Source organism: Thermobia domestica, chromosome 18 (assembly GCF_964235325.1).
Source record: "Thermobia domestica chromosome 18, izTheDome1.hap1.1, whole genome shotgun sequence".
Lineage (NCBI taxonomy): Eukaryota > Metazoa > Arthropoda > Insecta > Zygentoma > Lepismatidae > Thermobia > Thermobia domestica.
The window spans coordinates 20,293,293-20,318,607 of record NC_137471.1 but is presented as its reverse complement, the minus strand read 5'-3'; the positions used below and the strand labels follow the sequence as shown (position 1 = coordinate 20,318,607).

The following is a 25,315-nucleotide window of genomic DNA, read 5'->3' as shown; positions in this document are numbered from 1 at the left end:
ATGATTGCTGGCTCGGAACATTGCGATCTTAGTGGCTCCGAGTGGGCAGAGTAGGTGTGGCGAAGCTGTGACGTATGGCTTCACGATTTTGTTGTATAGGCAGACCCTTTATTTTATAACATCCATGGATTATATTCTTTTGCTGAGGTTGTTACCTAAAGTGACGTAGAACCACGCCATAACCCAGGAAATCGGCTTCATGTACAAGTCGGAATTTGATTCGGGCGAAGAAATCTGTCAACGCAAGATTTACATAATGAGAAAGTTCATTACGTAAGTCAAACTGTCTTCAGCACATAAAACGAATTCGCAGAAAAATTACATAATAATTCTTAACATTTTATAATACATTTTTGATCTGAATTTATGTAAAAGAATTTTTTCCTTGTTTTATCTTTAAGAATTAAATTTGAAACCTAAGTACAACACACACACACACACATACACACACATACACACACACACACACACACACATATATATATATATATATATATATATATATATATATATATATATATATATATATATATATATATATATATATATATATATATTTCTTCCAAGTGCTACTTCAAAATATTAATTAATTTCTTTTATTTTCTTTTCAGATTAACAGTGAATGAGGAATTGGAATTTTCATGATATATTCAATTAAAGGTATGTTTCACAATTCTTATTCCTAACATTAATATCACGAACCAAATTCATTACACTCGCTGCACCGAGGAATGTCAATTTTTTTTTTTAACAAGTTTAAAGCAGGATGAACTAATCACAGGAAAAAACGGGCAATTTGACTATTATAAAAGAAAAATCGGATTTGATGAAACCTGTCGCATCAGGCCATTTAAGGGTCTTCACTACAGAGAAATTAAACTACCGTTAATTTTAGAGTTTTCCTGTAATATCTTCAAAACAAATAAAAATATTTCGAAAAGCAGAAACGTAGTGAACTAGACAATACGATTTTGCATGTGATACCGTTATCACAACTCATCTATCTACTTTCGATTTGCAACTGTAGCAATTTTTGCGGGTTTTGGAAATAGCGGTATACCAAAAGCAAATAGGTGAATTGTGGTAACGGTATCACATGCAAAATCATATTGTCTAGTTCACTACGTTTCTACTTTTCGAAATATTTTTATTTGTTTTGAAGAAATTACAGGAAAACACTAAAATTAGCGGTAGTTTAATTTCGCTGTAGTGAAGACCCTTAACTAATAATGTTCAAATATTGATAAATTGTTATAGTTCAATATATCAGAGAACTAAAGTGCTACTGATAGCGGGTACGTAGCCAAGGGAGGGGGGTCCGGACTCCCCCTTCGAAGCCAAAAATGAAAAACTTAAGGAAGGATGAAACAAAAAGAAACGAGAAAAAGAAGAATCAGCGTTAAAAATAAAAAGCTGCAGCAAGCTTTTGGTTACTCTTTCTTATGAGGAGATTTGTATTACTTGCAATACAATGTCTGGAATGAGCGGGATATCCTGGAAAAGTCAGGGAATTTGAAATTTCTAGAAAAGTTACGGAATTCTCAGAATTTCTGCCAGTAATCAGGGAAATTTCAAGCTTTCGAAAGCATAGTGCCGTTCTATAACAGCATGGGCATTTTTTTAATCATAATTCTTCGGCATCGCTTCTCTGCAGTATCAGACATGTTGTTTCAGAAACAGTTTTCTACTGCTCCTTTAACCTGCCATTTGGAACAGACAGTAGTTGACTGAATAATGAAAACAAAAAAGTTATGTGCAAAGGAAGTTCTGTTAACATTTGATTCAACAGAGAAAGGAACGCAGATATTGTAAAATATTTTACAAAACATTATTGAATGTTTACTTTTTAAAATGTGTACTTGTAAAATCTTTTTCAATACTTTTTTTATTATTTTACTTGAGATTTCTTCATAGTTTGTTATTAAAATACTTACTAATATATCCTCATTTTATTGTCCTAACAAACCAATATATGTTGCCAGTAAAATAGTTTAGAATGATCAAGCCTCTGGTGTGATGACACAGTATTTCATGTCACGAACCCTCCCCCTGTACGAAATCCTGGCTACGTGCCTGCTGATAGCACTGCTCTACAATGATTTTGCTGTTTGGAAACTATTAAGGTTTTCTTAATGTTTTTGACCTGAGAAATCCAAAAATGTAGTTAGTTTTGCCCTATCACGTACAGTTTTCTTAAAATAGAGGTGAGATGGAGAGGAAAATAACCGTATAAATGTATGTTTCGGAAGAAGTACTGATTCTAATTACAAATGTAAAAAGATACTTTCGGTGCCATAGCCTTCTGATTATCTTTGAATTTGTAATAAAAGACGTGCAGTTACTTATTCTGCTAACATTGAAAAAATATGTACTGTATCTGGTAGCAATGAATGATATCACAACGCGTTACACGTTGTGAACGCAATAACAGCGATGTGTAAGCTGTGATTGCGAGAACTATAATGTAGAGGAATGGAGGCTTTTCATTGATTCCAACAAGAGAAGTTTGAACGGTCTGCTTCTTAAAAACAGCAACCAACAACCCTCTGTGTACCCATTATTCATTCTGTACATTTAAAGGAGATTTACGAAAATATGGAAACGTTTTTAAAAAATAAAATAGGAGGATCATCAGTGATTATTGTGCGGCGATCTGAAGGTGATATCTATGCTTCTTTGACAGCAGTAAGGGTACACCAAATATCCCTGCCACATTTTGCGAATGGAGCAGCAGAAAACGCAATAAATACTGGATTCATATTGATTGTCAGCGAAAGCCGCAATATAGGAAGTAAAAATGTGAAAAACATCTGCCTCGTAGACCCTTCAAAAGTCATAGTACCACCTTTCATATTAAACTGCGCCTAATGAAACAGTTTGTCAAAGGTCTGAATAAAGATGGGCAGTGCTTCCAGCGTCTAGTGACAAAATTTCCAGAACTTTCAAGTGCTAAGTTAAAAGAAGGAATATTCATCGGTCCTCAGATCAGTCAGATTTTGAACATTGTATGACAAGTGTTGAAAACGAAGCATGAAGTGCATTCAGTGACGTGTGTCATAATTTTCTCGGGAACAACAGAGACGAAAATTACAAGTACATTGTGTCTAATATGCTCCAGAAATTTAAAAGTTTAGGGTACAAAATGAGCCTTAAGATTTATTTTCTGTATTCGTATTTAGACAGCTTTCCTTCTAACTTCGGTGATTAAAGTGAAGAACATTATGAAAGATTTCACCAGGACATCACAGCAATTGAATTCCACTATCAGGGACGTAGGAGAACAACAATGTTGGCGGATTACTGTTGGAGGTACTTGAAGATTCACGAACTACTCACAAAAGGAAGTCTAGTTTTAGGAGCTTCCAAGTGAAAAGGCAGAGACAAAAATGAGATAAGTTGTTTATCAATGACCTTCAGCGACGTAAATACGCTAGTTGTCGCCAGGGGCAAGAACACGCCTTAGTGGCCCCTTATCAACCCAACCAAAACGCTCCCGCAAATATTTGCCCAATTTGGGCCTTCCCAATCCGGCGCCCAGGGCACGAGCCCCGTTTGCCCCCTTAGTTACGTCTCTGATGACCTTAATTACTTATGTTCAGATTAGTTCTGACGCAAAATGATGTTCCTTTGTTAGAAATATATCTAATCATAATGTTACTCTATATTAGCCGCGTTGCTGTGTAAATAGCACAATTTACGCAATCATGTTTTCCGATTTGTGAAAAAACCTGACGTGATGGGGGGAAAACTAATTTCATTTTCGTAATTAGCAACCTCAAATTATATAAAATCAGGTGTCAAATCAAAAACAGCTTTTAAAAAGTTTCATTTTCTCGAGCAGTGTAGTCAGAAAAACATATTAAAATGAAAATGGCGAAAAATGAATGTTGCAAAAAACACGGGGCTATTTGGGTCTCTGAAGGGGCTATTTGAGTCATTACTAGGGTTGCCAATGGTCCGGCATTTTACCGTACAGTTCGGTTTTTAACCCCCTTTCCCGGTGTTAGGTACATCTTCAAAACCGGACATTAAGTGTAATGTAATTTTTCCTCTAACTAGTCCTATTTTCTGTTCTATTCAGATTATTTTTTTTTTTAATTCTGTAGAAAGTAGATGTAGTTGAACCTGGATTCTAAAGTGAACCGCATTTGACAAACAACTGATACAGCCTATAGCGTAATTCCCTTGGCTGCAATGAGATTGCGCACACTTTTCCAGTTTTATCAGTTTTATCTGATAAGTCATTGACAACTGTCATTATGTACAGGATTGCGCACAGAAAAATTAAGCAATGTTGTCAGATGGAAAATATTTTCTCTTCTGTTATGTAAATCTGTAAGAAAAGAGCAGCGGAATACCTGAACCAAGGGCCGAATAAAATTACTAGGATTGAGCTAATTTAGAAAATACAGAGGAATTAACACATAAGGATAGAGAAGCTATATACTGCATTAAAAAAAAATCTCACACCAGTTCTTCCGAGAAATATTACAGTAAGTGATTGAAAGAGAAGTTGAGTTCAGCTATGATGGAGAAAAGTTACTATTTATAAATGAAGAAGCTAAGATTATCGTCCTAACTTGTGCGAGTAACATTAGGTACGAACAATGATAGCATTTACTGTGCATAGTCGTAGTATATGAATAAAACTAGCAGGTAGCTACATCATACTGTTTCTAATTATATATTCTAACTAGATTTAGGAAGGTTATTTAAGATATATATTGACAGATTCCATATTATTAATAAGTAAATCGTCTAATTTTGCAAGGATTATACAAGTATCCTATTATATGACCAGACGTTAACTACAGACCTCAATAAATTAACCAAAGCAAAACTTTACGACAATGGAAAAAATTATTCACTTTTTCAATTTTTCCATAAAACTTGACTAGTAGTGGGAAGTATGTATACCATATTACTATTATTATTATTATTATTAACATTAAGAATGTCATCATAAATGTTTGCTTTGTTTTATTTAGGTTTCCACCTAGAATATGGGCTTCAGAGCCCTCAGTAGCTCCTCGAACGAAAATAGGGCGGAAACATTTCACAAACATTACAATTAATAATTCTATTTATTTGGTCCAGATATTTATCAGGTGATCTCTTCTTTGATGAAGATACAATCAGAAACAAAATTGAAATTAAGATCAATTGCGAAAGGATATACCAATACACACAAAAAGGAAGATTTAAAGAAACATAACATTATATTGAAGCAGTATGACATGCTTAACCCTTATAGATTCCGGCTTTTTAAGGTAAATTAGAGACTTTCAGTCAAGCGGCTACAGCATCATCCCTATTTATCATAGGATCATGGTTCATACCTCGTTTTCTTTTTACAATAGAGCAACCTTTCAAATGGTACCATTCACATCTCCTTATCATGTCCCTGAGGCGGGAAATTTTGAGAGAAATCGGGATTTTTCTTTGAATGTATTTCTTAAAAAAAATGAGCCTCTCTGGACCCCTACTGTGTTAATACAGAGACCTAAAACTCAACTGGAAAACATTAAGGAGTGTACTAAATGCCTGTACAAAATTTCAAGTTTGTATCTTGAACAGTCAGGGCGGGAAAAATATCAATAAACCCCATAATGCCCTAGATTACTGTAAAATACCTTGATCTCGGGCAGAACATTTCCTGAGACATCCCTATATATTCTAGAATCATAGTTCGGACTTTATTATCTTCAGAATAAAACTGCCTTTCAAACGGACCCTTCATATGTCTCCATCATGTATCTCAGGCGGAAAAATCGCGAAAAAAAGTATTTTTAAACCACAAAATTCCTTTTATTCACCTTTTTGCCCCTCTGGATCCACCTTGTGCTAACGCAGAGATCCGAAAAAATCTAATAAATAGTACTCGGTGGACTGAATATTTGTACAAAATTTCAAACTTCTAGGTGCGAAAGTAAGCCCGCCAAAAAATAATGAAAATAGGCCCAACAAAAATATTTTTTTAAAGTTATGATGTCATCACCTCCTATGTGTCGACGCAGGAAGGCATGAAACCATACGTAACGTGTTCTACAGTGCCTCTAGACTTGAAAAAAAGTAAAAAAGCTTTATTGGTTCTTTTTTAATCGAATAATGAAGACGCTACTTTAGTACCTAAAAATAGGTACTAGAACTCCAAGGGATTCAGATTATGAGACAAGAAAATTTTAACATTTGGATTGTAAATTTGGAGGTATCATGACTTCTTGTATCTACTGACCAAATTATATTTAGTTAATCCTCAGTATAATATGAATTTTATTTCTAATTTCTGTTTCGATTCTAGTATGAAGGTAAACCTTCTTTGCACACAGATTTTAAATCTACCATTGTGGCAACGTTGGGCAAATATCTGTGTTCAGAAAGACCAACAGAGATTTGTGCGCAATTCGGGATCTATAGTGTGCGCAATCCTGTTGCTCCCATTCCCTTTCGCAACGAATTTGTTGTTCCGTCGCAGTGATGTTATCGTTTGCAAGGTGGCAGAGGCCGACTCAACCTAAAATGGAATAAGTAAGTTTAAAAATGCTTCAGAAGTAACTACAGTTATTAAATTCCAACTCCGAATCGCTCAATTTTATGTGAAGTAACCACTTTCAGGTTATTCGCATTTATGACAAGGGATGATGTCATAATCTTTAAGAGTATACGTAGATTAGGAAGATGTCCGGTATTTCCATTTCCAAAAGTTGGCAACTCTAGTCATTACTCTTTTATTTTATTTAAATACAAATAGTGCATATGAAGACGTAATCTTTACTACGTGTAAACCATACGGGAATTAATATTTTGTAGAACGATATCTGATCAAAATTAGAAGTTTTTCACAATAGTAAGTCAATGAGCAAAATCACCTACTATTGTTACGTGGCTATTTATAGTGACTTTTATATGCAAGAAACAAGGGCGCTGATCCCGGGGGGCCGGGGGGACCGGGCCCCCTAAAGCTTATGTGAGCCCCCGCATTTTTAAATGAATATTCAATATTTGACATAATTTGAATGCAATTTGTCTTTAAAATCTCACAAGATCTCACAAGATCTTGCGAGAATTATACATCGTGCTTCTCAAATGAAGCTCAAAGCAATATCAATATGATTTTTCAAGAAACAAGATTTCGTGAGAAATAAAGGAGATAGTGGGAATCGAACACAGATCCACTATTGCGATCACATTTTACGTCATACAACACTACGAACATTATGAACCATGAGAGTACAGAAGTTGTTAAAGAAATGTTCAGTTCACAAGCAATTGCAACGAACAAAATGTCCTACACATATCTCATGATACCATTATTTACATGCTTGGCAGCGAATCCAATCATATTTTTCAAGCAGATTCATCAGAGATAGCAGATTTATGAGAGGTAACTTTTTTCTCTTGTTTTCGAAGTGAGGGTAATAAATTACGGCGAGTCACATTTAACATTACTTTTTTTTTGCCATATTCATTTACATTATGACATTCGTGGTGGCTACTATTTGTTGACCCGTCTTCTAGGGGCTTTTTCTTATGCATTTTCTTTGCCTTTGAGATAATTTTACTATTTTCCCCAATATACGAAATATTAAAAAAAAAATCTCAATTCGTCTTACATCTAAATTGCATCCAAAAATTTTTGTTAGAAGGGGCCCAAAATTTAAGGGGGTGCAATATTACATAACACGAATAAATTGAAATTAAATCTTTCCGTTTAACGTCCCCCGATTATGTGCTTTAGACTAACGTTTAACGTCCCACGATTATGTGCTTTAGACTAAGGAAAACGGATGATTAAGGCATACGAATGATGATGGAAGAATTAACGGAGTGAGAAAGTGGGATGAAACGGGAGTACCTCAGGGAAACCCACGGACACGAGGTTGTCCTCTACAAACTTACTTGGCCAGGAATCGAACCAGGGACAAGTGGTAAGCACTCTATCACTGAGCTACTGAGCTCCCCATAATACGAATAAGAATATGAAGTTTCTGGAGTTGAATATACCGCGTGCATGCGCCCCTGGTAACAATTTTTGTGATATACAACTCAATGTCTTTCTGAAAGATCCTCTAAAGGTAGAAGAAATACGTTTTAACTTCCTGCAGCAAGGAAGATTTCATTTATGATAATTTCAGTTAGAAATAATTCCTCCGACCTAGATACATGCGTCCTTTGTAAGAATAGGACATCCTAATTCTAATTATAATGTAACGTATATTGGCTACGGTCCAGTGCTTATTCGATTATAACCCGTACTTTACATGAGAACCCAATTTCCATATAGAGCACCTGTTAACATTTTCTTGTCATCTGTCGTGTAGCAACCCTAATAAATGAGGAATGATCACGCACACAGCTCTGTTGCTGTTGATATTGTTTCTTGGCCTCAGTTCGTTTAGAAAATGAGGCTTCTACGTAACAGCGTACGTGACACCCTTTTCCACCTACAAGTTATTACAACGTTATGATCGTTTGCCCTGGCATCTCTCTGCAAACAAGGCGACAGCTAAAGACGATTTTTATTACCAACAAAATAGCAGACAGTGGAATCACTCTCCCTCAAAATTCTCCGTTGTATCCTACGAAAACCAATTTTGATACGGTGGCATTGTTATGATTTATGACCTCATCACTCTCCTTAGATACTGAAATTAGGTTGTGTTTTTTTTTTCAGTACACTGCATTTGAAGCGAAAACTGTGAAAGCTGCTAATTCATGAAGATGCAAATTCTTTATGAGGCTTACAGCTTATGCAACTTGCCACGACACGCATGTAAAGTGGGTTGCATACAATTTCTATCCAAGGCGACTATCGTTAATAAATTGCTGATATGTATATACACTGTACCTTGACCTTCTTCCAGGCAAACTCTTACTAGATGTGATGGGAGTGTTTAAACATTCTTCCAGAAGGCAGGTTCTAAACCATTTACCTAAACAGTCTATACGCTGGGCTATAAAGAGAGAAGATAGCCAGTTAATTTTTTTTTCGGTTTGAGAGTAAGCCTATATGAAAGAACTTTCCTCTGGTCTATTGGTTAGCGCGTCCACGTTGTGTAAACGTTATCCCGGCTTCGATTCCTAGTGGGGGACCTATTAATGCATTACTTCTATTCGAATTCCATCGGTACTGAATAGAGATGATTATAGCAATAACAAATTAGAATACTAAACTCTTGCTGCAACAACATTTTGGAGGCCAGCAAGGGCGCCGATTTCTCTGTAATTTTGAGGGGGCCCATTTAGATGCAGAAGGTATATATATGAAGATTTTAAGACAAATTGCACTCAAATTATGCCAAATATAGTATATTCATAAATATAATAGGGAGCCCACAGGAGTTTTTTTGGGGGGAGGGCGGCCCCCATCGGCCTCCCCAGGATCGGCGCCCTTGGAGGCCAGGGTCTACCAGCTGCTTTACGGGACTCATGCTTTTGAAGGAAATGTGTCGTCAGCACATGGGTTCTCCATTTGTCCACAAGACGCTGAATGCATGCTGCCGTGCCAACAACATTTGGTGAATACGAACGGTCTGACTAGAGCCGATACCAGGCGTTCACCCAGAATTTTTTAAAGAATGGTCCCAAGCTTTAGAGGAGGGGATCCAATACTACTACATCTATATATCATTGTACGAGTATTATACTGCACCCTAAAAGAAGATTAGTAAATGTACAGTACTTCAATCTATATTTTCAGTGGAAAAATATAGAACTTGATTGGTTTCATAAGAGAAAGAGTACAGATGAAGTGTAATATCAAATGTTGATGATACATCAATCATTTTCTTGTTAAAACAAATATAGTTTTATTGACGAAGTGTACACAGTAAAAAATTGTTGTGTTAATTCAACTCAATTTTAACACAGGGCAGTGGTTCCAGCGTGACTACCACTATGCGTGTTAATTCAACACATACCCCGCGGTGTTGAGCCGTGCCGTAAGCGTTAATGAACCACAAAATTCCTCTCCCAAAATATGTTAAATCGCCTATATGCGTAATGTGTTTACATTATTGTGAGTCTTTAAAAAAAACACACTTTAAACAAGCAAAAAAATTTACTCCAGTGACGGGGGGCACGAACCACCAACCATTTAATTACAGCGGCGTAGCGTAAGGGAACGCCGGTATGTCCGGCATCCCCTATTAATAAGAAAAAATACGTATTTCATTGTATATAAATTGTTTGCTTGTAATTATCACAATTATTTCCACTGCAACCTTCTGGGTGTGCTCTCTCGCCTTACTTTGATAAGCGGAACGTACGCATACCCGTCACTCAAATGCACATTTTCTATCTTTCCTCTTGTCGTATGCTATGTTCCTTGGGCATCCAGGCCTACTGCAAGAAACGGGGTTTTCGTCTGCTTTCTGTGGAGTCCGCATGCGCAACTACTTGCTTTCTTAACTCCCTTCACCCCTTGCAACTCTACATTTTGCTTTAGATATACGCTGGCATATCTTCAAGTATTTCCAACTCTATCTATTTTGAACTAAGCTATAGTTTCTGTACAGAGCGTATGAGCGCTTACGTCAAGGAAAGAGAACAAAACAGAAATGGCTAGTTCAATGCCTTTTTGAAGCATGTCGGTTATGTAAATAATAGTATAAAAATAGTTATGCTTTAATCGTAATTAAATGCATCGTAATTGTAATTGTAATTAAAAACAAACTATTAATCTTCATCATAAATACATAGTATGTCCAGTGGCGTGGCCAGAAACTCTTTGAGGGAGCTCACACACACAAGCATAAAAAGCATTCTGTAGAATCACGGTCACCGATCTGGTAGACCAAGAGAGCCAGCATTCTCGCCCCTCGCAAAGATTGCTTGGGCCCTTCAGTCATTAGCACATATCCCTAGGAGATGAGGGGGACATGTCCCCTCCACCCGATTTGAAATTGTGATGATTTGTATCCGAATGCCACAAAGGAAAGTGGGATGAAATTGTTTCCCTCGACTTGTTTCATTTTAAAAAAGAATCGTGTTTTTTTTTTTTAATATTTCATTATCATTTATTATTGTTAGTCTATTTTCAACTACTTGTTTAATTCCTGTAACGATTCCTATAATGCTATTGTGATCATCATAATTTTGCTCAAATAAGAGTATTGTTGCGCCATACATAGTTGATTTTCTTTCATAGTTTTGGGGAAGTCATTATTTATATTATTACAAAACAAGTGTCCTAAAATTTTAATGTGGATCATTGTGGATGCGTAAATAGAAACACAGATTTCAGAATGTGTTCACGACACTCGATACGTATCACAATTTTATCTACATCGCCTGGTATATAATATTCAACAGGTTCACCTCAGAAATCAGATTCATCTACCGTAATATGAGTTTCATCACCCCTCCCCCCAGAGTAAGCCTCAAATATGCCCTCTTCCCTCAAATATGCCCTCCTCCAAATGTTGAAGACAACTCTGATCCTCCACAGCATTGTTTTTCAACTTCATAAATATTTTGAACATCGCTTTAAAAAATGGGAACGGTCTTACCCGTTCCCCGAATGTTGAAGACAGATTTGCGCCCCTGCATTCAGTATCTGGATATCTAACAACGAAATACATACTCAGAAACAGGCCCCCAGAGTTGGTTTAAGTGTTTTCTATTTACATCTTCAAATGATATACGTATGCACTCAGATCCATATTCACGAATGGGCGTCTGAGTTTCGGACTCAAGATGACAAATTTCTAGGGGTGACTTTTTAAAAAACGAGATTGAATTAGGTATGCGGAGAAAGAAGCTGCCCACGAGAAAGAAATAAAGGGAGCTATACTGGAAACAATGTTCATACAACAGCGGGGCCGAGTTTACTTGTCACACGGTAGTGGTAAGAAGAAGCTGAGACAATTGCTTATTGGCTTCTGACGTAATCCACGCATTTGCTTCTGTATGCTCCACTAGGCCAGCAATTAGGGGGCCTCCCCCCTAAATTTTTTACAACCCTATATTTCCATCGGTATAGCTATGTATTGCTGATTTTACTAGTACTGTATCGCACAAGTGACTAACTTTGGCATCCCCATTTCGGAATACCACGCCATGCTACTGTTTAATTACTAGCCGCGTGCTCTTCCGACTTGGCCACAGAGGCGATGAAGAAAATGTCGCTTGTAGAGGGATAAATTGTTGAGGTCTTTTGAATTTGCCTAATCAGAGTGCCCCTTTAAGCCGAGTATATTCGACGATAACCGTTCGGGGTAAGATAAAATCTGCTCGCCATGTAGACCTAATTTTATAACAAAATAACGACTGTCTATTTACTTTATTTTATAGTTCTTCCATATTCACTTTCAAATGATCGGCGCCAGTTGCCATCTAATAAAGTTGATGCGTTTGTTGCTTCTAGTACACAATCGCTTAGAAAAAGAAGCAATAAAAACATCAAATGTGAGAGATAAATTCAGAACACCTAAATGACACATGCCTAGCACATCTTGTGCTGTTAGGGTTGTGCTGTTAGGGTTATGTAAAACACACCACGCGGTTTGCATTTTAAAATTTTGCGTATACCTGGATTTGTTTAAGTATTTCTTTCTACTGTGTTTGTCTGTAGCTTCAATTCATAAGCCTTTATAATTAGATGCCCAACATATTTGGCAATCACGCAGAAAACAACACCGAAGATTCTACACTTGTGTTAATTACACTTGTGTGAAGATACACACAAGATTCTACACTTGTGTGTATCCAGTACGCCTGGATTATTTGACTTCGCTTATCTCACAAGAAACAGTATCCAGTACGGCTGGATTACTTGACTTCGCTTATCTCACAAGAAACGGTATCTAGTACGGCTGGATTACTTGACTTTGCTTATCTCACAAGAAACGGTATCTAGTACGGCTGGATTACTTGACTTCGCTTATTTCACAAGAAACGGTATCTAGTACGGCTGGATTACTTGACTTCGCTTATCTCACAAGAAATGATGGTATCCAGTACGCCTGGATTATTTGACTTCGCTTATCTCACAAGAAACAGTATCCAGTACGGCTGGATTACTTGACTTCGCTTATCTCACAAGAAACGGTATCCAGTACGGCTGGATTACTTGACTTCGCTTGTCTTACAAGAAACGGTATCTAGTACGGCTGGATTACTTGACTTCGCTTATCTCACAAGAAACGGTATCTAGTACGGCTGGATTACTTGACTTCGCTTATTTCACAAGAAACGGTATCCAGTACAGCTGGATTACTTGACTTCGCTTATCTCACAAGAAACGGTATCTAGTACGGCTGGATTACTTGACTTCGCTTATTTCACAAGAAACGGTATCTAGTACGGCTGGATTACTTGGCTTCGTTTATCTCACAAGAAACGGTATCTAGTACGGCTGGATTACTTGGCTTCGCTTATTTCACAAGAAACGGTATCTAGTACGGCTGGATTACTTGACTTCGCTTATCTCACAAGAAACGGTATCTAGTACGGCTGGATTACTTGGCTTCGCTTATCTCACAAGAAACGGTATCTAGTACGGCTGGATTACTTGGCTTCGCTTATTTCACAAGAAACGGTATCTAGTACGGCTGGATTACTTGACTTCGCTTATCTCACAAGAAACGGTATCTAGTACGGCTGGATTACTTGACTTCGCTTATTTCACAAGAAACGGTATCTAGTACGGCTGGATTACTTGACTTCGCTTATCTCACAAGAAACGGTATCTAGTACGGCTGGATTATTTGACTTCGCTTATTTCACAAGAAACGGTATCTAGTACGGCTGGATTACTTGACTTCGCTTATCTCACAAGAAACGGTATCTAGTACGGCTGGATTACTTGACTTCGCTTATCTCACAAGAAACGGTATCCAATACGGCTGGATTACTTGACTTCGCTTATTTCACAAGAAACGGTATCTAGTACGGCTGGATTACTTGACTTCGCTTATCTCACAAGAAACGGTATCTAGTACGGCTGGATTACTTGACTTCGCTTATTTCACAAGAAACGGTATCTAGTACGGCTGGATTACTTGACTTCGCTTATCTCACAAGAAACGGTATCTAGTACGGCTGGATTACTTGACTTCGCTTATTTCACAAGAAACGGTATCTAGTACGGCTGGATTACTTGACTTCGCTTATCTCACAAGAAACGGTATCTAGTACGGCTGGATTACTTGACTTCGCTTATCTCACAAGAAACGGTATCCAATACGGCTGGATTACTTGACTTCGCTTATTTCACAAGAAACGGTATCCAGTACGGCTGGATTACTTGACTTCGCTTATCTCACAAGAAACGGTATCTAGTACGGCTGGGTTACGTGACTTCGCTTATCTCACAAGAAACGGTATCCAATACGGCTCGATTACTTGACTTCGCTTATCTCACAAGAAACGGTATCCAGTACGGCTTGATTACTTGACTTCGCTTATCTCACAAGAAACGGTATCCAGTACGGCTGGAACCTTGCTAACAACAAGAAATGAAATAAAAATCTTTGAGTTTTATGTCCCACGGTTATGCTGACTAGGCTAAAGCAGATGCTAATGATGAGAAATGAATAAAATGGTGGAATGAAGAAAATGGAAGGAAACGGGAGAACCCCGAGGAAAGCCACGCACACGGTGTTTGTCCCCCACAAAGTTCACTTGGCGCGAGCTTGCATCGAACCAGGGACCCCATGCACCAGAGGTGAACGCTCTACCACTGAGCTACCGCGGTCCCTGCTGACAACATGAATATAACTCAGAAATTTCAGAGCTAGTATGAAGTGATAGATTGAAAATTAGGATTTAGTGTGTCACGCATGAATTCTCGGGTACTTGTGCAGAGGATGTTAAGTCACAAAACTCCATTTTCCAGTCACTTCCGGTAAGGTATCACTGGAAAGAGAAAAAATAGCTATAGCTACATACGTATCGGGAGACAAAGTCAAATTCAAACTTGTATCGAAGTAATAAACTTATGTATTCTGAGCTATCTCAAGAAATCAGCATGCTTCAACTTTCAATTCGTTTTTCCCATAAAACTTTTTAATACCCTTTGCACCAGAGCATGAGAATTATGACTTCATTAGATACACAGTGGCGGATCCAGAAGATAAAAATTGGGGGAGGCAGATAAATATATTATGAGTTAACAATTGTTCATGGGTCCTGCAGAAGTTTCTAACTTAACTCTGTTCCACTGGATATTATAACTAGCTTGGACGTCGAAATGTGAACCTCAGGTATTGTTTTACACTTTGTATAACAGAAACACTGCAACTGAAACTAAATCTAATGTTTCAAAAATTTCCCAATAAACGCAACGCTTAGTATAAACTTTCACAAATATGTAAATAATAGTTTCAATTATGTTTGTCACTCAAAAAACTGGGGGGAGCCTCGGCCCTCCCGCCCCAAACTAGATCCGCCAGTGTTTTTCTGATATAAAGCCACTCTTATAGTGTTAAAAAGCCAGATCTTTTCGAGAAAACGAGTGACATGGTAGTAACATAATGTTATTTTCGGTCAAATAGTTGTATTTTGCAAGTTAAGACATGACTATTTCAAAACCAACAGTCGGTTTCTTTTATAGATATAATTAACAATTTGCAAAAAATGCATCACTTAACCTCACTTCTTTTTTTAATGAAAACTTTCAGTTTTACGTCCCACGGTTATGCCAGCTAGACTATAGGAGACGGTGATGATGAGAAATGACTGAAATGGTGGAATGAAGAAAGTGGGAGAAAACGGGAGAACCCGAGAAAACTCACGTACACGGTGTTTGTCCACCACAAAGTTCACTGGGAGCTAGCTGGGATCGAACCAGGGATCCCACACACAAGAGGTGAACGCTCTACCACTGAGCCACCGCGGCCCCTTTTTAAAAATCTTATTCTATAAGTTAAAGATAGCGAAGAACAGGGAGGTAAGCAGGGGGAAGGTCCTGAGAGTCCGAACTCCCACCCCCGATTTTACGACTTTTCTGTAAATTTAGTCTAATTTGAAGGTAATTTAGAAATTGTAATATAATTTATTTTCATATTGAATTTGAAGCCCCTAAAAGCTTGGGACCTTTTTCCGAAACAAATTCCTGCGTACGTCCCTGCATACCGGTAATAACTGTTAATCTAATGATTCAAGACCAGAAACTTATTATTATTACTCATATTATTATTTTTATTATATTTGAGGCTGATGGCGTGTCCTTTTAGTCTAGCACTGTTGACCTCGTTGATCTTCCATGATGCTCTGGGGACCCACCAACAGTACCAGGTTCAAGCCCTTGTCGCGGTCAAGAACCCATGTTAATAGTAGGTTCTCTCCCTTGTAAGTTTGGTGTTGCATAAGGTTCCAAAGCACAAAAACTCAACCAGAAATTATTATTAATATTAATATTTTTATTGCATACTGGAAATTACAATCTTATCTCTTCTATTATAATTTCCATAAAGTAGAAATAAAAACATACAAGTGACGAAAATAAACATAATGTAAAATTGAATACAATTAAGACATGCACAAAAAAAAAAAAGATACAGAAATCATATATAAAAAAAATCATACATTTATATAAAAGAAGCTGCTTATAAAATAAGTAGAGACGTGTTCAAATTATTAGACTCAACATTCAGTTTCTGAATATTTTACTGTTCTTACAATATCACATGAGAAAATACGTTCGAACTTAGTCTAAATTACTACTTCGTAACTTTGTCCTAATTTCTAGTGGGTGTGGCGTATGCTTTTCAATATCAATAGAACAAATGCGTACGTAACATTCAAATATAATTACTCTAAAGTGCGTGTATCCAAATTGGAAACAAAAAATGAAATGGAATATTTACAAAAAAAATCTCTCACACAAAGATTAATATTTCTTATGAAATACCTTATTCTTTATTAAGTCTTTTATCCTTTGTGGCATCCTATGTACGAGCTTAGCACATTTTGCCTTCAATTCAGCATCGTGATACCACAAATTGTTGATCTCTTTGATCAATTGAAGTTTGGTTCTAATGTGCTTCTTTAGCTTTTCTTTCATGAAGCTACAAAAGTTTTCAATCGGGTTCATATCAGGACTAGTGTCTGGCCACGGAAGAACACTAATTTCGTTGTCCTCGAAGAATTTTGTCACAGCTCTGGCCCGGTGGCATGGGGCTCCATCATACATAAAAATGAATTGTACGTCATCAAACCAGAGTGCAGTCTGGGAAAGCAGTTCTTCTTCAAGAACTTGTAGCTATTGGTCGTGCTTCATTGTCCTCTCTACTATATAATAGTCTTCCAGGCTCGAAGACAGAGATCACACTCCAGACCATGACTGAAGTAGGATGCTACACTGTTTGTTAAAGATATTCCAACTTGAATTCCTCCCAGGTCAACGTCGCACATATTGTGAACATTCATCAGACACAAAGATACATGATTCATCACTGAAACACTATTCTCCAATCGTCAGCAGTCCAATATTCTAGGCCTCGTGCCCATTTGAGGCGCTTCTTTGCCATGGTTGGAGTAGACTCTAAGTTTTGTTTTCATTCTTGACCGTGTACTTTTATTCCCTCGGCACAAAGAATCCTTTGAACACTTTCAGGTCAAATGTCTGCGCCATACTCAGCCATTTTTATGCTTAAGTCTCTTAGAAGTTACATTTCTGTTTCCCAGAAATTTAGCAACTACAATTAAATGAACTGAAACGCCATTCCAACTGCAACTTCGTGTAAGAGATACGTACAATTTTGGAATAAATTAACAAAAAAAAGTCGTCGTTAGGGAATGGAAACAAACACCAAATAAAAAAAAAAACAGAGAGTATACAAATTTAATCTTTGTGTAATCTAAAATGGAATGAGAATTTGAAAAGAATTTCCCTGACGTAGTCGTGACGCGTGATTAATATACGAAGCCTTGCAGATGTGAAATTCTTTCCTGTGAAAATGTATTTAAAATGGTATGTCCTTGGAAACTTAAAAGGAAAATAAAAGTGTCTGTGAAATGTAGTATTAGAAATGTAAAATAATTAATCTAATAAATGACTACATTGTTTAAAGAAGGAATGTGTGTAATTTTCAATCTTTTCGTATGTGATACACATCCAACAATATGGTAATGTATTTCTTCTACCTGTTGACTTGTAATTGAATTATTTCCTCGTCGTTAGATGGGGAAATTTTGCAGAAGAATGTTTGTGCATTGCAGAAATTCTTACTTTTAGAAGGTGAAACCAGCTTTAATATAATTTTCTCAAACTTGTATTTTCTGTTTAAAACAATCCTTACATTTTTACACGCAAAAATATATCATAAGTGTACATAAAATTGTTGTGCAACTGTTGACTTAATTGGTGTTCCATCTTGCACGTAATTCGAGTTATGACCAGAGGAAAATATTCACTAAAAAAGCAGCAGCACGGGAGCAAGAGCATGACAAGATTTGTGTTTTAAAGCGTTTAATTGTATTTGTATGTGAGTTATTAAAAAAAAAACTCATATCCTCACCCCAATGGACAGTTTTATTTTTAGCGTGCTTTATACAGGGTGATTTTTAAAAGAATCAGCCCAATTAAGTTGCTTGTAATTTCGTGGTCGATGTATAGTAACTGGTCGAAACTAATCCACATTACAATGTTCTGTTTGGTAGAGTCATAAATAACGAAACCGGGATCTAAACCAGTGGCGTATTTACGATTTTGTTTCGGGGGACGGCTTTGGTAACTTTCGGAGGGCTTTGCCTGAAAATGTGAAAATTGTGCAAGATATTTCAAGATTTCGGGGGGGGGGAGCTTAAGCCCGGAACCCCCTTAAATACGCCACTGATCTAAACCCATCATCTTTCGTAATAAAAGTCAAGTTTTATAAAAGTTTTACAAAATTCTTGTAAGTCTTTAAATGTTTTTACAGTTCAATAAAGATCCTCGGCACACGAAAGTGGCCTCGGAATACAGGTTTAATTGTCTTTAGCTCGTTAAACTGTAGGTCCAGCTTCACATAGCCTTAATGCTGAAGAGGAACAAGACAAACCTTAATCTTCTGCAAACGAACAAATGCCAAGAGATTCGTCGTTTTGGCCCCATTGAAGAGATTCAACGCCAATCACGAAAAGATACTTGACACACTTAAAAAAAATATTTCGAAGACCTATTCCAAGGTTAGAAGAAACGCTAGGAGCGCTGTATTACAGTGCAAATATACTATGTTTGAAGATGATGATATGCAAACTTAGATAAGTAAAATACAGCACAAAAAGTGCACCGGTTTTTGGATCGTCTGGCAAATTTTTGTTTCTCGGTTGCCGACATTATTTTGTATTGTTGCTCTACTCACAAACATTATGATTGTCGCCTTAGTCTGATTTTCCTCGCATTTCTTCAGTCTAGGTCTAGCCATGGAGCAGTTTACTATAGAGTAACGTGCGCTGATTGTGAAAACTTTTTATCAGAACGGAGAAAGTTTTGACCTGCGTAGTGTCGGAACGACCAGTACGACGATGCCCAGGACTTTTAATATTCACCGTTGAACCCGTTTCAATGAAGCCCGTGAACTGTTGATTCATTCGGTGACTCATTTCCTGACAGTTGCTACATAACTTTCTCAATTCTGATAAAAAGTTTTCACAATTAACACACGTTGCGCTATAGTAAACTGCTCCATGGCTAGACACAGACTGAAGGAATGCTAGAAATTCAAACTAAGGTGACAATCGGAATGTTTGTGGATAGAGCAACAATTTCGGAAACCAAGAAACAAAAATTTGCCAGACGATCCAAAACCGGCGCGCTTTTTGAATAACTCTTTATCTTCTCGTAAGCAAAAAGTCTCGATATTTTTGATACCTCCTCGTATACACCGTGATGGTATGAAGAAAATTATCTTAATTTGGCTATACTGAGAGACAACAAAACAGTACGCACAAGTAAAACCATAATACTCTCATCATAGGCTGCTATGGAGATATTTCCTATCTAGAACTACAATTGTATATACAAAGAAATAAAGAAAATTACGAGGGCCATCCGGAAAGTAGTACCCATTTGCGCCGCATGAAGTGCTGACGACTTAGGGAGCCGTTGGGCAAGGTCAGACCACGTCAATGGCTTGTCTGCCTGCTTTGTGAAGGTTGCGTGACGCTAGCAGTGCCTGTGTTGTGTCTGTGCTCGTTTATAATGATTAAACGAATTGAGAACCCCGCCAATTGTGAAGTGAGGGCCGTGATTAAATTTCTTAATGCACGAAACGTTCGACCTTGTGAAATTCATCACCAATTAAAAGAAGTGTATGGAGACAATGTGATGGACGAGTCGTCTGTTCGGCGCTGGTGTCGCAACTTCAACCTGGGGAGGGGGAGTACACACGACGAGGAGCGTTCAAGGAGACCATCTGTCATTTCAGACGAACTGCTGAGGTCAGTAGATGAATGCATGAGGAACGATCGGCGCGTCACAATTGGATTTTCATCTCTTTACGAAGCTTATAGACTTTCTGGCGGGAAAAAGATTTGACACCGATGAAGAACTTAAACGAGGCGTGACTACGTATCTCAATACGCTGGCGGCGGATGACTATGACGCTGGAATACAAAAACTCGTCACACGGTATGACAAATGCCTCAACTTGCTTGGAGATTATGTGGAGAATTAGTGTAAAGTATGCTCTTTCCAATAAAAATGTGTATATTTGTTAATATGTACTACTGTGTCTTTATTGCACAAACGGGTACTACTTTCCGGATGGCCCTCGTAAAATCGCGAATACCAGAAATATCTCCTTTACAGAACTTAAATGACTTTTTAACTGTAAAAGCATCAGGATGAATTAATTCCTCCCTCACTCTTGTTGCCATAGTTACTATTATTATTTTTATTTAAAGAGAAAATATTTTCTTTAATTGAACCATGAAAAAGCATTCGTAGAAAGGAAGCTCTTGACTCAATCATGCAAGGAGACATCTCTTTGGTGCTTTTCATCGAAACCTGCCTTACGCTGTAAGAAGTGCCTTTGATGGTGAAAAATGAAGTTTTTTTTAAAGAAAAAAATGTTATTAAAAAACAAAAAGACCTTCCAAGAATTTGTGATAGGTCTGCCAGTACTTTTCTAAGAGTCTCTCCAGTCGTTCATGAGAAGTACTCTTCAGGATTTTTTGATATTTAATTATACAGTAGGTCAAAAATAGACATAAAAAGATTTTACATTTATTAGTAAACCGAAGCAAAAAGTACCAAACTGTTTCTATTTAATATATACAATTTTAGATTTCCAAACTATGCTGCATATATGCTACTGTACATTCTCTATGCCTGTCTATGTTAATGATAGCACGGGACGTGGGTCGCCTGATTCACGAATTTTGTCCAGGTCTGGGTCTTGCTTTTCAGATCCGGTCTGATCCAGAATTACCCGATGATGCAGGCGGACTCGGCAACTTAGAAACAGCCGAAATATCCATTCAACCTAGAAACAAACGAAACATCCGTTCAACCTAGAAACAACCGAAACATCCATTCAACCTAGAAACAGACGAAACATTCATTGAATCTAGAAACAGACGAAACATTCATTCAACCTAGAAACAGATGAAGCATTTATTCAATCTAGAAACAGACGAAACATCCATTAAACCTAGAAACAGACAAAACATCCATTCAACCTAGAAACAGACGAAACATCCATTTAACCTAGAAACAGACGAAACATCCATTCAACCTAGAAACAGACGAAACATCCATTCAACCTAGAAACAGACGAAACATCCATTAAACCTAGAAACAGCCGAAACATCCATTCAACCTAGAAACAGACGAAACATCCATTAAACCTAGAAACAGACAAAACATCCATTCAACTTAGAAACGTCCATTCAATCTAGAAACAGACGAAACATCCATTCAACCTAGAAACAGCCAAAACATCCATTCAACCTAGAAACAGACGAAACATCCATTTAACCTAGAAACAGACGAAACATCCATTCAACCTAGAAACAGACGAAACATCCATTCAACCTAGAAACAGACGAAACATCCATTAAACCTAGAAACAGCCGAAACACTCATTACTACAGAGTTTTATAATGGACTACCAATTTCCCTCATATACGAGGCCTGTTCAGAAAAGACCGAATGTTTGTTATTAAATCTATATTATTCATTTCGCAACATTTAAAGCACTGTCCCCCTTAAAGTAGTCCATTCTACTGGAAACGCACCGTTCCAAACGTTTCTTCCATTTTCAGAAAGCCCCCTGGAACGCACTTTTTGGGATGGTGCGTAGGTCTCTTGTCGCATTGTCCTGAAACTCCTCTTTGGTTCGGAAACGATGTTCTTTCAAAATGATTTTATGTTTGCGAAACATGAAAATGTCGGCTGGGGCTAGATTCGAAGAATAAGATGTATGGTACACAACGGAAGTATGATGTTTTGTCAGATACCTGTGTGAGTACACGTATTGTCATAGTGGATATCCAAATCTGGTTTTCGCACAGTTCAGGCCTCTTCCTCCATACAACATCCTTCAACAGCGCTAAAATGTCCTGGTACAACTGGTTGTTTACCATCTAATTACATGACACGAATTCATGATGGACAATGCTTTTCCAATCAAAAAACACAACCATTATCACTTTGATCTTTGACCGATTCATGGATGTTTTTTTACCAGAAGTCCCTGAATGAGTGTCCAATCTATAAGTACATTCCGTATGAACGAAAGAACTGTATATAGGCAGTAAGAGTCTCATATACAGATAGACGTATATAACATACAGCTGAGGTATAAAACATACGTATACACATGTAATATACGAAAGACTTAGATGTCAGACACCTTGCAGCGGCATAATGCAACATCTTAGTCGGAAAAGGGCAGTACGTATGTGACTTATGGATAACGTATACTCCGTATAGATTTCCGTAGTAAACATAAGGATTCCGTATATTTGTAAAATATACTGCCGTCCGGATAATAGACTTTTCTCAGTGTACATTAGTAAATTCGTACATATTGTTAATGTGTATAACGATGTTGATATTACTGCTAAATTATCATTAATATTGTTCAACAATATCTACATTTGTAACTGATTTTTTTTTTTTACAATGATCTTAGACATGAGTTTGTACAGAAACACATACTCTTTACCGCCGCTCCTCCTTCCTGTAGTCGGCGTCTATCGCCCATGTCACGAATGCTGTCACTTCTCACATGTCAAAAAGTTCTACATGCCCCATAATTATATATCAGATGTTTGACTGACAGTAGTTTTTGTAATTCTGGACAAAAAGTTTCGATATGGCAACACTGTGTAGATTGAGAGTGGGATAAATGCCATTGGTCTTAGGAAAACGGTCACTGGACTGATTGGGTCGGTCAATATAGGTTTGTGGAGTGGCCAGCTCGATCTACCGATTTGAACCACCTGACTTTCTCTTGTGCCATGTTTTAAAGGACAAAGTGTATCAACATCACATAAGCAATTTGACAAAACGACGGGAAGCTATCACAGAAGAGTTTGAAAGGATGCCAGTACGAGTCTGTCAAGCTGCTCGTGACAACATTGTTCTTCGTTTTTAGGCATGTATTGATTTGGGTGGTGCATCAGTGGACCATGCCATGAAGAACAGAGATTAAAAATCTTGCAAGGTGGATCACTAGGTGTTCTCGGTGCTATGCTAAACGCAGCTTCAATAGTGTGGCGTTGCCAGATAGTGTCGATTGTTTACTGATGCCAGATAATAAAGGAAGTAATCATGGAATTCTGCCTGGATACTTACTAGAGAAGTTAGTCTTCGACCCTTACCGCAATTCCGCTTCTCGAACGCTAAAATCCAGGAATTTTCTTATTGTGACTACTACAGTAAACTTACAAATTTCGCAACAACGCATTATGGCGTTCTGCGCAAGTTTCGTATCAAAATCTATTTCCTTAAATGTAAATTAATATTTAAATAAAATATGAATCATAACACGAAAAACGGTCAAACAATATATCTATTTCGTAGTAAGATCGTTACTGTAAAATATTTTACACATAGAAATAAATATTTCATAAAACTGAGCACTTCTAGTAAGATCTAACAGCAGGTGCCATCTTGTGTGCTCATTGCAAAACTAATCAAGTTTTTTTCCCCTTATTTGTTACCTTTTTTGATACCAGAATACATAACCAAATCATTCAGTGTCTTGTGCTGTAAATGAAACATGACTTTATCTTATAGTACAATATTTATAATATGTAACGTTTCATTGCGCAGTGGTTAAGGCAATGAGCTAAAATATGTACTGACTTCCGGGTGGTGATCCACCTTAATTGAAGACCTAAATTTCATAACATCCCAAGTCCATTCTTTTTTCTTCGTATTTTGAGTTTTTTTTTAATGTTAACATCTATGTTTTAAGGGCCATTCACTTGCATAATACGCAAACCCAAATCAAAACCTTAAATAATAATAATAATAATAATTTCAGCTAAACAGAACAACATACCAAGTATACGCGTAATATTTTTGTCTTTCTTCTACAATCATAAAAGTACTCCGGTGGACTTGGGATGTTCTGCAATTCAGGTCTTCAGTTTTACGTTCAAGTTATGTTGCTAGTTTCTTTACCGCAGTCTTTGAAACACCGTATACATAACTATGGGGCACCCTGTACATGGTCGCTCTTTATAGCAAGTTGGATAAAATTACCAGATGGCCTCTTTTACTCGGACATGTACTTTTTTTTAACCCTAAAAATGGTCCGCGCTTATTTTAAAAGGAAAATGTCTTATTTTTTTAGGGATACAGACAAATGTTCCCAGATTCATCTTACATATGAAGCTAAATGTACTCGTATGTTTGCTAGCTATACAAATTTTAATCTTTCTACTATCTACAATGAATTTTGGAACATAATATCTATCTACATAGGTTTTTATCATTCACTTTGATTAAAATGTGTTCCCTAAAAGATAATTTCAAAATTTATGCTTAAAAAATACAGTATCTCAGGAGCCCCTCAAGTTTGAGAGATTAATTATATAAGGTATACAAACCTCATATTATAAGTAATCGGAAACACATTTTCATTCTTCCACATACAACGTTAATCACCGCCTCTCAATTAGGGATGCGCACAAGACGAGTCGAGACAGGATTTTCCTGACAAAATTCCAGTCGAGACATGGATCTTCCAATAGAGAAATATACATTTTTCGGGTCGAGACATCACTTTTACAGCACATTTTCGAGACGAGACAGACACAAATCTTGTCTCGTGCGCATTCCTACTCTCCATTAGTAATAATATACTTTTGGCGATGCTATTCTCGGTTTGCGCCCTTGAAGGACTGCCGGAATGGAGCTGATTTTCAATGG

The 25,315-nt window shown here is 37.2% G+C and overlaps 1 protein-coding gene and 1 long non-coding RNA gene across 4 annotated transcripts in view; one reads left to right on the top strand and one right to left on the bottom strand.

The window, feature by feature from the left end:
- Positions 1-25,315, bottom strand: part of LOC145675709 (uncharacterized) — a 380,314-nt gene that overhangs the window by 285,753 nt on the left and 69,246 nt on the right. The window lies entirely within an intron of this gene.
- The window catches only part of LOC145675708 (oxytocin receptor-like), a 431,243-nt gene continuing 406,541 nt past the window's right edge, over positions 614-25,315 (top strand). The window contains exon 1 of the mRNA XM_081746323.1: positions 614-660. The gene's annotated coding sequence lies outside the window, so the exon portion shown is untranslated. The remainder of the gene's footprint in view (positions 661-25,315) is intronic.